General features: G+C 35.4%; 1 long non-coding RNA gene across 4 annotated transcripts in view; it reads right to left on the bottom strand.

Annotated features, from left to right (window-relative positions):
* Positions 1 to 225: 225 nt before the first annotated feature.
* LOC141737866 (uncharacterized) overlaps positions 226 to 14,375 on the bottom strand; it is a 46,018-nt gene continuing 31,868 nt past the window's right edge. For 2 of the 4 annotated variants that reach the window (XR_012585258.1, XR_012585259.1), the window contains exons 3-6: positions 13,706 to 13,934; positions 12,910 to 12,999; positions 11,330 to 11,456; positions 235 to 2,058 (exon numbers count right to left, since the gene is read on the bottom strand). This is a non-coding gene — a long non-coding RNA (uncharacterized LOC141737866). Of the gene's footprint in view, positions 2,059 to 11,329; positions 11,457 to 12,909; positions 13,000 to 13,705; positions 13,935 to 14,375 lie in introns of all 4 variants that reach the window. The other 2 variants (XR_012585260.1, XR_012585261.1) reach the window with 1 other exon arrangement.

Consider the following 14,375-nt stretch of genomic DNA (forward strand, 5'->3'; position numbering starts at 1 on the left):
GTTGATCTCCTTTCTGAAGTGATTAAGAAAATAGCATGATGAAAATCAGAGAAGACCCTTCTCTGAATATCCTGGATTTATTTTCATGCACTTATCTTTATACAAACAAATGAGCTGATTAAAGCTAAAAGACTACATAATGGCAAAAGGACAGTATATACACCTACTGTCCTCCAACCGGACTTGAGGATATAAATGGATTTTAGTAAATTGAGCCCAAATTTTGCAAATATTGATGCATATGCCTAATGTTTATTTATATTTATGTTATTGTATTTATACTGCAAGATGTCCAACAGAAATGCCTAAATCCAATCCTGGTAAAACAGTCTGCTTTTTTTGATATTGTAACATTCATTTATTTATTTAATAATACAAATATCTCACAAGCATAACAGAAATCATTAGAATTTCCACATTTTGCAAATGGGTTAAGTAAACATTAGAGAAGTTTAGCAGATAGATAATAATTAATGAAGCTGTTACAGATAGTTCATATTTGATAATGTGCTCAGCCTATAACTGCATCGGAAGAAGATGGTTTCATTTCACACTTAAATGTTACGTGCTACACCTGCAATGATTTTGATAGGGAGCAACTGTAGAGTAGCACACCAGTGAGCCAGATCCTATGTGTATAACATACATTTTTTTATAAGACTAATGCATTTTTATGGTGGTGTGAAGTCAACAGAATATTCCATTATGCATGGGACTACATGTTGTGTAGAAAACAACATTTTTAATCCTTTTACAGATATTGTAGAACTGGGTGATTTCTAATGGTATGCTTACAGAAAAACAAACAATTAAAAACTTGTCTTTTAGTATTTTAACAATTTGTCACCACACTTCACAGCTTTCTGCATACAAGAAGCAAGGAGAGGTCAGGAAAAGTATTACAGATTTATTCAAAACACACAAACACCACCTGTAGGGAGCAGTACAAATGGTGCCACGAGAGGTTTAAAATTGGAAGAAGGAAAAAAATCATCATTGAAGAAATAAGGAAACTTACAAGTGACACAATATACTAGCAAAGAAAAAATCCAATTTGCAAGAAAGGTCAATGGAAATTCACTGAAAGAAATTATCCAGAGGCACTAATCCAGAAACTGAAATTTTTTTTGGTTCTGCCAGTTCACCTACTAATGCATGTCAAGTCTACTCATGCATAGTCTTGAAGGATTCAAGTAATTAGCTGTACCAAATAATCGTCACCAAGCCTGACCAAGTACCTCCACTTCTGTTTCTTCACTTTATGCTGTATTTCAGTTCTTTAAGATCAGAGCTTTGTAGCTTAACTTAAATTGCCACCCCACACTGATTTATCATTTCAAGAACCCTTGATTCTATGGGATTCATTAACAACATCAGTCAGTTTAGTAGTTAGACTTAAGCAACAAACATATATGGCCTATTTTTCTTTAAATAAGTCAACTTAATGGATTATATCAAATACATTTCCTAACGTAGTCTGAAAATCAAATTAGCAGATGGCGATAATTTCTTTCTAAAGAAATGTTTATTTAATTGTTAGAGATTAATCATAATATTTTTAAATTTATATGTGATCTTTTATTCATATCTTCCCCATATTGGCTTGAGTCTGAGGACTATAGACTGTGACCCTGCAATAGGACTTCAGAAGGGATGGCATAAGATGACTCTGTGAGGCCTTAGCCAGCCTACAATTAGTCAGTAGAAAGCACACTCAAATAAACAGGGATCTTACTATCAACACCCATGTGAGGTTAATCGGATTTATACTTTCTGTGGCCAACAGAGTTTAGATGTCACAAAGAGTCCCAGTCATCTGGCATGGAAAAACAACAGGTATAAGTTTTCATATGTGCTGAGACAGTAGGAATTTACATATAGAGGCTAAGGAGACAAAGAACAACAGGAAGGTGGTGATCAAACAGAAAGGCATTACAAAAGCATTTAAGATCATTATAACCAACAGGTTTATGCTGGCTCTCACAACAGGTTGTTCAGAAGCAGAATAATGGTGTTCACCAGACTATCACGGCACTCTCTTCAAATGGGAACATCTTACTGCAGAAAACAGAAAAATAAAATATTGGTCAGTTCAAGTTTTGCCTGACTTTAATAAATCATCAGCACTGTTGGCTGGGAATTCTCTAATGAAACATTTTTCTCCCTGTAAAGGCCTTCTGTTCTCTACATAAGTCTTTCACCATAACGTATTGGCTTAAATTATCTTCTGACAGAACAGACAGGGTTTTGAGACAACATTGCCTATTAGATTTCTGCCCAAAACTCTAGTGCTTACCTCCCAGCTCTCATCCCTGACTCTTCTACCTATACAATTGCTGCTGAATTAGGAGCCCTGGGGCTTCACAAGTCCATGACTTGAGTCAATCACATACTGAAGTCAGCTCTAGGCCAACAGTCATATACGGGCTCCTGACTGATATGTAGATAAAAAATAAAGTCCAGTTCACCAGTCACCCCAGATGTATGGTTGGACTGCCTCAGGGTTGCCCTTGCTTCACTTCAGCTAATGAGCTAACTGTGACTGCTCACAAGTCTTTTCACTGCTAAGCAGAAATAGGAGGCCAGAATCAAACGAGTCTCAGTAGAAGCCACTAAGTAGTCCTAGAGAAAATATTTCACTTTGGAAGTGCACAAAATATGGTATAGTTTCATCTGTCAAAGATTTAAGATTTTGCTGTTCCTTCCCAACTTCAATAAAAAGAAAGTTTGAAAGCACTAAAAATACTGTGCAATAGACTCAATTCCCTGGAAACTTCTAAGTGTTATTCCAGTGTGACAAAATGCAAAAAAACCCCACCCATGGTAGCAAAGAAAATCCAACCACCCACTGCCCCCATCATACACAAACAGGATTCCAAGCCTGATTTACAAATAAAAAATGTAATAAATTCTTAATATCATACTGAAACACAAACACTGGGACGAGGAGCTAGAAATAACACTGCCAGGTTCCAGAAACAGTGAAAACAAGTGTTTAAGACTAGTAATTCAGTAGTTACCAGGCCCCTGATAGCTAAAATGTCCACACCACTCCTTCTACAGAATAAAGATCCTCACTGAGTTGGGGATTTGGTTACCTGCTGCCTAATGCATTAAAATACTACTACCTGAATCAAGAACAACACAAAGAATGAAGGTCTTTGCTCCTAGTGATGCTTTTGCCAGATATTCCATACTTCAGGTACAGAAATGTTAACTGTCTAATGTTGCATTCACATTATGTTTGCAGTCAGCTAACTACTGTTGCAACTCAAAATCTTTTAAGAAAATGCCTTTTGAGAGAGCTCATTCATGTGTACAAGAAGTGAGGACTGATAAAACGCCTTCACTTCCCCAGTGTAAACGGGGAAGAAAGAGCATTTAGCATTAGCATGTCCTTTGGAAGGACAATGAGAAATGAAGCACAAAGTTTTACTAAAGTGAATACAACGACAGGGCTGGAGGATCAACTGATGCTGTGACATAATGCTTGCTGGATGAAGAACTGGCTGAAGGGCAGAGCTCAAAGGGTTGTAGTGAATGGGGCTACTTCTGGCTGGTGACCGGTCACCACTGGTGTTCCTCAGGGCTCAGTGTTAGGGCCAGTTCTGTTCATTATATTTACCACTGATCTCGATGCAGGACTGGAATGCAGCATTAGCATCAGTTTCCTGCTGATACCAAACTGGGAGATGCTGTTGACTCTTTTGAGGGACAAGAGGCCTTGCAGAGGGATCTAGATAGATTGGAGCATTGGGCAATCATCAGTGGGATGAAATTTTACAAGTCCAAATACCAGATTCTGCACCTAGGATGGAGTAACACGGGATACAAGTATAAATTGGGAGAGGAGTGGCTGGAGAGCAGCCCTGCAGAAAGGGATCTGGGGTTGCTGGTTGACAGCAGGCTCAATATGAGTCAGCAGTGTGCCCTGGCAGCCAAGAGGGAAAACCGCACCCTGGGGTGCATCAAAGACAGTAGCCAGTCAAAAGAGGTGATTATCCTGCTGTATTTAGCATTGGTGTGGCCTTAACTTGAGTACTGTGTGCAGTTCTGGGCCCCAAAATTTAAGAAGGATGTGAAGGTCCTTGAATGTCTCCAGAGGAGGGCTACAAATCTGGTGAAAGCCTGGAAGGAATGTCCCATGAGGAGCGGCTAGTTTGTCTAGTTTAGAAAACAGAAGGCTGAGGGGCCACCTCATTGCTCTCTGCAGCTTCCTGAGGAAGGGAAGTGGACAGGGAGGTGCTGAGCCCTTCTTCTTGGGATCTAGTGATAGGATACATGGGAATGATTCAAAGCTCTGCCAAGGGAGGTTTAGCCTGGATATAAGGAAGCATTTCTTTACTGAGAGGAGGTTCAAACACTGGAACGATCTTCCTAGAGAGGTGGTCGATGCCCCAGGCCTGTCAGTGTTTAAGAAGCATTTGGACAATGCCCTTAATAATTTGCTTTAACTTTTGGTCATCCTTGAAGTTGTCAGGCAGTTGGACTAGATGGTCGTTATAGGTCTCTTCCAACTGAAATATTCCATTCCATTCCATTCCATTCCATTCCATTCCATTCCATTCTATCCTATCCTATCCTATCCTATTCAGAACCATATGTTCATTGTTACCAAGCTGTGCATCAAAGCATCACCTGTAGCACAGTGTATTCATATACAATCCCAGAGGTGTCAGGAAATGAAAAACCTTTATGTTTTGTAGAAACCACATTACATTTGTAAATCTTCGTGGAAGAACAGAAAACAAAGTGGTGAGAAACTGCCATTGAACTAACTGCTGAGTTTGGTCACAAACACCACAATACTTTAAGGCTCCATCTTCAAAGAAATGCATACAACTGATTGTATGTCAAGACTTTTTGAAGTGATTTTTATTTTTCCCCCTGTTTTAATCTCTACAAAGCCCCCTGACTTGCATATCCAAGTATGTGACCAAGCTAGTCGCACTTAACTGGTGTCTCCTATCTAACACTTAATAAGGAGTTTGAGAGGCCCTCCTGAACAACGACAACCACAAGATTTAAAAAAGTGCAGCAATGGTTTTTTATTTACTATGAAATGGCACCTAGAATTAATGGGGGGAAAAAAATCCTTCCACCTGGAAATGTTTGCTAGACAATATTTCTCCTAGGTTACAGAGAATTAAGTAATTCTGGCATCATACTTAGTATGAAGCTTTTTTCCTCTCAATAAGAAATTGAATGAAAGTTCACACATAAATTTTTAATCAGGAAGGAGATTAGCAATAAATGGCTATTTCTCCCTTTTAATTAAAAGTATTATTTCTCAGTGTTTTTATTCCAGCTGAATGAAAGGTTGGTAATTCTGAAAATACTCCTATATTTTTTAATTCTTTCTAGTGCTAAAAGAATGAAGGATTAATGACCTGATTACTCTTTAATACCCAGTATCTCTGTCAAGGAAGTTATTGGATGCTGCTAGATGTAGCACATATACACTAACATACTAAGGATTTAGCGTAAGTGTTAAAAAGCAGAAGATAAAAAGAGTATTTCTTAATAATGCCATATTTTCAGAGGCGGAACTGCTGAATGGTACCATATAGCAGGTTGGTATCATATAGTGCACAGTACAGAATCCTGACACAAAAGGCAGAAGTCAGGGAAATAATCTGGCTAAAGCATAGATGTGAGATCATTGGTAGCTAATGGGAAGTCAGTCCTTTTGTCCTTTCTGTTACAACAAAGACAACGATGTATAAAAAGAAACTAGATACACCTGAAGCAATATATTCTAACTATAAAAAGCAGGTCACAACATACACCAGAGAACTGAAAATATGATCCTCACCATCTTAACCTTTTCCGACTAACAGTAAAAGATTAGAGGAGTGAATGAAAGAGATTCCTCCATCTAATATCCACTGACAGAAACAAGAACAAAACACTGTTCAGCTGTGAAGCAGGATTTGTAGCAAACACAAAAGAAGTGAAAAAAAGGTATATGAAGGGCTTGACTACAGATATTAGCAGTGTTACAGATTATATTGCAGTAAACTAGGGTAGCGTTGCTTTGGCCGTGACGGCCTAGCACCACAGGCAAGACAAGGTTTATCAGAAGGTAACAGCTTTTGTTAGATCAGCTGGTGTAATTGAAAAAAGAAGCAGACAGGCCTGAGAAGTTCTGTGCTGTTTCCAATCATACCAGTTGGAATCTGATGAAAGAACCTGTCTCTCTCTACAGTCTTGTCTTGGGAAACTATTAGTCCACCAACTACAGACACATGGAGAATTGTTTCTGAAACCTGTCTCCTCCCGTATGATCTTAAGAGATTGAGTTTACTTTAAAAGTGTTCCCGGTGATTATTGAATCATCATGTCCCTGTATAAATCTGAAAAATTGTAACTAGGTTTTTAGAAATGGAATTCCAGTAACTTTTGACATACGTTCTAAAAGTACAAAGAAAGGTATATAAACAATGGATCTTTAATGAAAGCATATGTAGAGCAGGTTTTATCTGAATGTACTGGTAGAAGTTCTCTCTGCTCTTTCCAAAGGTCTTTAAACTCAAATAGAGAACAAATTTTTGCTGCTGACCTGCTTTAACTGTTTTATCACACTTATATTCAGAAAAAGGCATATTTAATACCAGAGGTATTTGCTGCCACAGAAGTATAAGAGATTCTCGAAGCTGCTCTGAAGCAGAAGCTGTAGAAAATACTAGTAGATAAAACAGGTAAATGAAGTTTCAAGAAAAAATCTCAAGTTATGTAGCTCAGTAGTGAAATTACTTTTTAAAAATAAATGGATGCTCTGGAACTGTGCAAAAGTGACTATATACTATTTTACAGGATGAAAAATTAAAAAACCCAAACATATATAATCCTAATAATAGTCAACAATCCTAATAATAGTCAGCTATGGGCTAACACTGAATAGTGTTTCTGTAATGTTAACTGAAGGAGAACTAGATCACTAAATTAAAAATAATCAAGCAAGTACAGAAATGGTTGCCTTGAAACAGACATCATGTTAAATAACTGTCTGTCAGGAGAAAAATCTAAGATAGCATTTAAGGACATGGCAATAAAATGACTGCATAGCCAAAGCTCACTTATAATTGTCAAACTGAGTTATTCAATTATTGATGCAACAACAGTCACTGTCAGTTTATTTTTCCCTCAGCTGTCACTCTTTTAACAGAAGTAAGGATGAAGGAGATTGACCTCTGCCATCTTTTCAACTCTTCATGTGGTAGGAAGACACTAGCAAAGAATAATTACAATGTTTTGCAAAAATCATTCCATTAAGGAATCAAATGTTTCTGTTTGTTCTCCACAGAAAAATGTATGTACAGGAGAAGATTGCTGAGGAATTACTTACAGCACCTTTCCTTACTGCAACAGAAAATAATGTGTTACTGCAAACTTTTTACTACGTTTTCCTGTTTTCTGAGGTGAAATCACTATTTCCAGTTTATATATTGTTTGTGGTGTGAGTGCCATAAAACATATATTTAACATCAATCACATATATACTTCTTTAAACTTCAATTTGAAGTGCCAACTTCATGTTAAGCGTGCATAAAAAATTACTTGATCAGAAATCTAGTGCTTATCATTTTACTAATTTTTAGCACTGTGTTATCTGTATTTCAGATATCCAACAAAAATAAGGGGGGGTGGGGGGGTGGGCGAGGGGGGATGTTCCCATTTATTTAGAATAGGTATCTACCTCATTTTCTATAACTTCTCGTTTTAACCAATATTTAAAACTTATAATTTTCACTTATTGTTCAAATAATGTTAATTATCTAATTCTGTCCCACTCAGACAAACTTATCTTCATAAGATTAAGATAAATTAAGATGGAAGTCAGGCCCATTGCACCCAAACATTATATACACTCATAACTTGGACATTGTCTCATAACGGTTTTGAAATTAATTGAAGATTTAAGAAATGAAACACTGATTCCAATGGCCTATGTTCAGAACAGTACTGATCAATGACCCAATCAGAGTAGAAAGGATTCAGCAAAAAGGACCCAGTGCCTACAGTGCCTTCATTGTCTTGCTGGATCAATATCTGAACCATCCATTAAAGTCCAGTCCTGCTAGGTAGAAACTGCAAGTCATTAGAATCTGAAGGCTATTTAATGAGTGATATGGAGCTGATAGAAAATCTCAGTGCCCAGTAGCTGTGTTACAAGTATCTATATAACAAAAGTCATCATCACAATTGGCATTTGTACAGCTATTCCAAGACAGACATTAGCTAAGAATGAAATATACTGATGCTGGAGGCTTTTAGCTGCAGCAGATAGTTTTTCCTTAAAAACTCCCATGTCACTGTGATTAACATGATCAATCTACTATAAAATGATTGATACTACATTAGCTACCAAGATGTCTAAATCTACTTGTTCTTAATGCTTTACCCTCACAAGGTGATCCTTATGTGAACAAAAAGAAAAATCAATCAGATGATAGCATGGAAAATCACCAGTCATTTCTATCCATGATGTAACTTCCTAGGGAGACACAAAACTGACAATTTTCAGAGTAATTGCTGAACATGAAATTCACTCACACAAGCTCCATAATGTTTCTTCCTTATGAAGGATCTCCAAAAGCACATATGGAACTGATGCTAACTACTGACTATCAGACTATAGTACATGCATCTGTTTTATCACTTAAAAATATTTATGGCATGTGATGTTATCACGTTGCCTGATTTCCACAAAGTTAAAATATTGTAGCACAAAAGCATTCATACTTTTCACAACAAATCCAGGGAAAGGATAACAGTGATGGCAGTCAACATGTCCAACACCATATGAATATTATTTACTTAGACTGAAATTGTATGAATTTCAGCTATTTGATGTTTAGTACATTAAAAATTTATGAGAATGTATGTATAATTGTATTAAATAGTCCATATTCCAATCCATCAGAAACTATTTCATCCATGGCCTGTGTTAGTTTATACTGTCTTCTGATGGTCAGGTTTTCTACATCTGTAAATAGCAACAGCAGTTGCAGAAAGATTGGTTATGCATTAGCTGATGGAACAGGTTTCAAGTCACCATAGGAAACCATGACAGTTTTAGACTGGTGTACAAAGATTACAGCTGTGTACAGTAAACAAATAAACAAACAAACCAACCAACCAAAACCAAGAAGTGGTAAGAGCATTTAGAACATACATTGTATACGTTGTGCATTTCTTACAAATCTAACAGAAATCCCTTTAGATGATATATAGCCCAATGAAATTTGGTTAGGAAATACCAAATAAAATGAAAATGTTACATCTGTCAAATCTCCGAGACTTCCTCAGGCATAGTGCGCTTTCAAATTCAGAATCCCTGTGGCACAATGTTCACATTACTGAGGAGTTGTACAGAGACCAGCTTCGTACTAGTTTTTCTGTTCAGTTTCAAACCAATTCAGGTACTTGAACAGAACTAAGACAGACTTGGGAAAAATCCATACAATTAAAGAACGAGCATGAGACCTACAAGAACAGATCAGGATTCTGCTTTTTTTTTAGTAGTTGAGAAGGGAGGGGAAATAAAAGTGGAAGTAGAGCACCTTGCTTTCAGAAGACAAACTTTACCATAATTTGTGTAACAACAAGGTATTTGTAGGTGTTAACAGTTGAAAGAGCTAATAGTTGGCCATGTAATACATTTCGGATGAGGGATTTTGCTAAATAATGTACAGACACCTGGAACACACACTCACCTTTTGTTTTAGGTGGATGAGATTAGCAGGTGGGTGGGTTCAACACAGCCCAGGTAATATCAAAACATACATACTAAGCTGAGAATATAAAATGAGGTAACACAGAAGAAAAGATTCTGAATTCTAGGAGACTGAAGATGTATGGACATCTAATATATTGCCAGGCAAAAGAAGTGTCAGATGAAGAAGTGTCACTAGATGATCTTTAAGGTCCCTTCCAACCCGAACCATTTTATGATTCTATTCTATGATTCTATGTGGTGATTCAACAGCCTAATTAGCTATTGTACACTTTTGGAGAAGCGTTAATAATTTATATTTCAAAAGCTAACATGATTCATGCATGATCTTATTAAACCACACAGTTCCAGTATAACTTATACCCCTAAAAAGGAAATCACATAGGGAAGCCTCCCTTTTGTCATTGCAAATCTCAGCCATCATGAGCATCTCAGTCTACAATTACCCACCTAGAGGCACTGCTGAGAACTTTAAAACAAATAAAAGTTTTCAGATGACTTTCATTATTCTAAGCCACCTTGTCTTCTGCTTTGGAATTGTTGAGGTACTCCATACTGGTAATCTAAGTCTTGGCTAATTTGTCAGTTCAAATTTTTCTTTGATAAAGTTATGAATAGGAACTGAATTTAACACTTTCACATTAGGGCTCTAAATTGAAAATACTGGAAAGTAGTACAGATTACCTTGTAAACGTCAGCTTAGTGAAATTTGCAACATTAATTTTTATTATAGCAATGAGTTACGTTTTCTGATTATACTGTTAAGCCTGTCTCCATATTTTGGAGTTTTCCATAGTTTGGAGTTTTGAAACTTGCTATAGCAACTGTTGCTTCATAAAAACAAAACAAAGCAATCATGGTGCATATAATTCTGAAGAATCAGTTTTAGCAGAGATTATAGATTTCATAAACCATCTTGGCACAAAAGATGATTACGAAGCCCCTATTAAACATTTTATTATTTCTAGAAAATCTCAAGCAGCTTTTTTTTTCCTGAAGGGACAGAATGTTCTTGGTTATTTTCTCCTGTTTCCTCTCACATTTAAAATCCCCTTCTGATCACAAGGAATACAATAGCAAAAATCCTGACTGCAAAATGTTTAGTCCTACTGTTTATTCTACTCATAATCAGAAATTATTTTAAAAAAGACAAGAATAAAAAATTCTGTTCATGCAAGGTAACTTTTAATCTGACTAGTAGAACAGAAATAAGCATAAGAGTCTAATCTGCATACCACTTAAAACTGTAAGCTGATTGAAACAGAATTAAAGATGTATAAAAATCTTAAACAGCACAGTTTAAAATCAGTAGAGAAATTTGATACAGAACAGATGATAGAAATGTGAAACATAAAAGGAACAAATACAGAGTAAACATCAAGAAGTGCTTCTAACCACAGTTGGCTAACATTCTTTTGGATAGCCTAAAGGGCAAGTTTGTTGAGAGAAATGCTGCAGTGCAATCCATTAGAATTAGAATGAAATGATGTATCAAAATGGATAAACTTCAGTAGACTAAAGAGCACTCATGCCCAAACATTTTTCCACCATTATAAATTGGAAATACAAGACCTAAAAAGGCAAACTCACCCTCACAAAATTCCAGAATTCTGGGTTTCTTTGGCTGTTATGTCGCTAGAAGAAATTGATTCTGCTGATTTAACTTTCAAATGTCTTTACAAGATGCAAATACGAAGTTTGAAAGCAAAAGTCTGTCCTGCAACAACAAATGCGATTACAGTAGATATAAACAGGAGTGCAAGAAAAGAGAGAATGCTCATGAAGTTCCAGGTAGTGCACAATATAAAGCACTCTGTGTGCTAGCATGCATACATATACATACGGTGAATTTTTAGAAAGTCAGTTTATCTAAAATTCCTTGTTCTCTAAAACTGAGGCTGTCAGGGAGAATGAATTATGAAATTCTCTCCAGAGCATATGGTGTCTTGGTGGTGGTGTTATCAGTCACTGAATGATACTACTGAGACAAACTGTCTTTTGAAATTACTCTCCATGCAGTGAAACCAAATTAAAGTTTCATTTTCCAACTATTGTCAACAAATTTGTATATATGCTATAATAATGTAATATATTATAATATAATATATATATAAAATAATCTCAGATTTCACTGTGTAATGACTGTAGAAAAATGCTAATTTTATCCCCACTTCAAGACTATGTGCTTTGAAGTATGAATTTTGAATACAGTGGTATTTCTTTCGTAATTTTAGCTGCCAAGAATTATCGCTGTTGTGCTAGCTTCTGCAATTGAACTTGCATTAAATTTTAAACAAAGTTTAAGTTTGAATGACAAGGATATTTTAATTTGCATTGGCTTTAATGTTACCATCACATGTGGTCAGCAATATTCACTGTAAAAATATAAAATCATAAATAGAAAAATTATCTCCAGCAAAATTAATTAAAAAGTTTCCATTAACAATAGGTAATGGTAGTAATTAGCAATTAGACAGTTTGACCTTATTTAGATATCATCTTATGAAGCACGTGACATAGTTTCTTACAATTCAATAAAAAGCATTAAACAAGATTTCATGTTAACAAACGGACGACTTTTAACAAAAACCTTGTAAAAACTTTTAGTATAAGTACCTTTTATTTATCAATAAAATATATAATTTTCAACCTTTTATACCTGAGGACACTGCTCCTGAACCCTTTGTTGAAGACTGTAATGGTTTGAAAACTGAAATTACTATTATAGTTCAGTAATGAAAGATCACATATTTCAGTGTGGAAAGGAGCTTATAAATAGAGAAAAAAATGAAGGCCTTATCCACGTAGATGAATTCAATTTTAACAAAAAAGGGGCATGACTTCCAGCTATGTTGGAAATATGAACACAGCCCCACAATAATTTATTTGACAAAAAAATATTTTAGTCTGTAGAATTGTCTTGAAAAACCTAACACATTAACTTTAAACCCAGACAAATCAATAAATAGTCATATACAGAACACTTTAATTTGAAGATATACTAATGAGATACTTTGGAACTCACTATTTTTAATTACTCTGAAAGCAAGAAATTCACTGACTACGAATTTATTTAATTTTTTTAGGGTGGTAGATATTGTATGTTCCTTTATAATTTCATAAAGAATGCAATAAATAACAGACTTTTATAAAGTATTTTGTCTACTTACTGTTTAACATTAATTCCACTATTTTTCTTCTGTTTCCTTTCTTCTAATTAATTTTTGTAAAGAAATATGCCAAACACCGTTATCTTGTTTCTAGAAAATGTACAAAATTAAAGTTTAACTGATAGCACTTTTCGGATATATCCAATGCCTAAATATTCACAAAATTAATCTGCATTAATCATTACCGAAAGACATTCATCTACAGACTCAGTACATAAAAAATACCTTAAGTTTATAAAGGCATGCATGAGAAAATTAAGAAACGCTGAGTCACAGTTTTTATCTAATTTGGCTCCCCTCTTACATCGCTTCCTATACAATGAGGAATCCAACACTATAGGCACTAAGTTTTCCACCTAATTCAGCATTGTAATGAATTCAGATGTAAAGATAATCAGCACACACACAAGGACAGTTGCTCAGTCAGTGCAAAACCTGCCATTTTCTAGGTTTCAAGTGCTTCAGTTTGTAACTTTCATGATAAACACTGAATGAAGGCTTCCTATACTAACTCTTCCATCACTTCATTACGGAAAATGTAACTTATATTCAGCACAGCGCTTTTCCCAACAACAAAAAGATTTCACCCATTTCACCAATAGATCGCAAACGTCCATTGTTTAGCTACAAGAACGGCTACCAGAGGCAGTGAAAGATTTTGACATAGAAAGCAATGGGTTAGATCAAGAGATGTTACATTTCAAGATATATGGGATGATCATGAGGATATTGTCCTGTTTGGTCAATGATGAAGAGGAAAAGGGGATTTTCTTGGACCAATGCAGAAAAAACTTACATAAAGAAATCATGGCTAAAGTGGAAGTTACGAAGAGAAGGCCAAGCTGAGTTTTCCTCAGTTCTCCTACAACAAATTGTGTAGCTTTTTCAAGGCAGCACTTCCTTCCAGGGCCGCACAATATGTACTGAAATGCAAAACTGCTCCAACAATTTATTTTCCTTTTCAGCAAAAGCACACTGAATCTAAGAACGGACAAATTATTTTGGCAACTTCACTGTCTTTTTCCCTGCAGAGAAAAAAGAGAACATTTTTGAATGCACTGAACTCAGGTTAGCTGATTTTTAATTTCGTAGAATCCCAAAAAAAGTAATTTTATGTCAGAGATTTGCTTCTAATAAATATTGGACACTAATACCAACAAGGTAATAATATTCCTTAAAAATACAACTCAAATAATTCTAAATAATATGAATTTGTATTTAAACCACATACTACAAGTAAATACTACCTATTTCTACATTACTTTGCCACCAAGATTGATTAAGCTTAGAATTATTTTAAATAGTTGAAATACTAATTTGTATTAGTAAGTCAGGCAAACTTATATTGGTTTGAAATTTCTTTGCAAATTACTTATAAATGTCTAACAACTAGAGGTTCAAGTTATGCTGGTATAATAATTTGCTATCTTATTCATGCAGAAGACAATTATTAATGACTTCCATTA

Source organism: Larus michahellis, chromosome 1 (assembly GCF_964199755.1).
Source record: "Larus michahellis chromosome 1, bLarMic1.1, whole genome shotgun sequence".
Lineage (NCBI taxonomy): Eukaryota > Metazoa > Chordata > Aves > Charadriiformes > Laridae > Larus > Larus michahellis.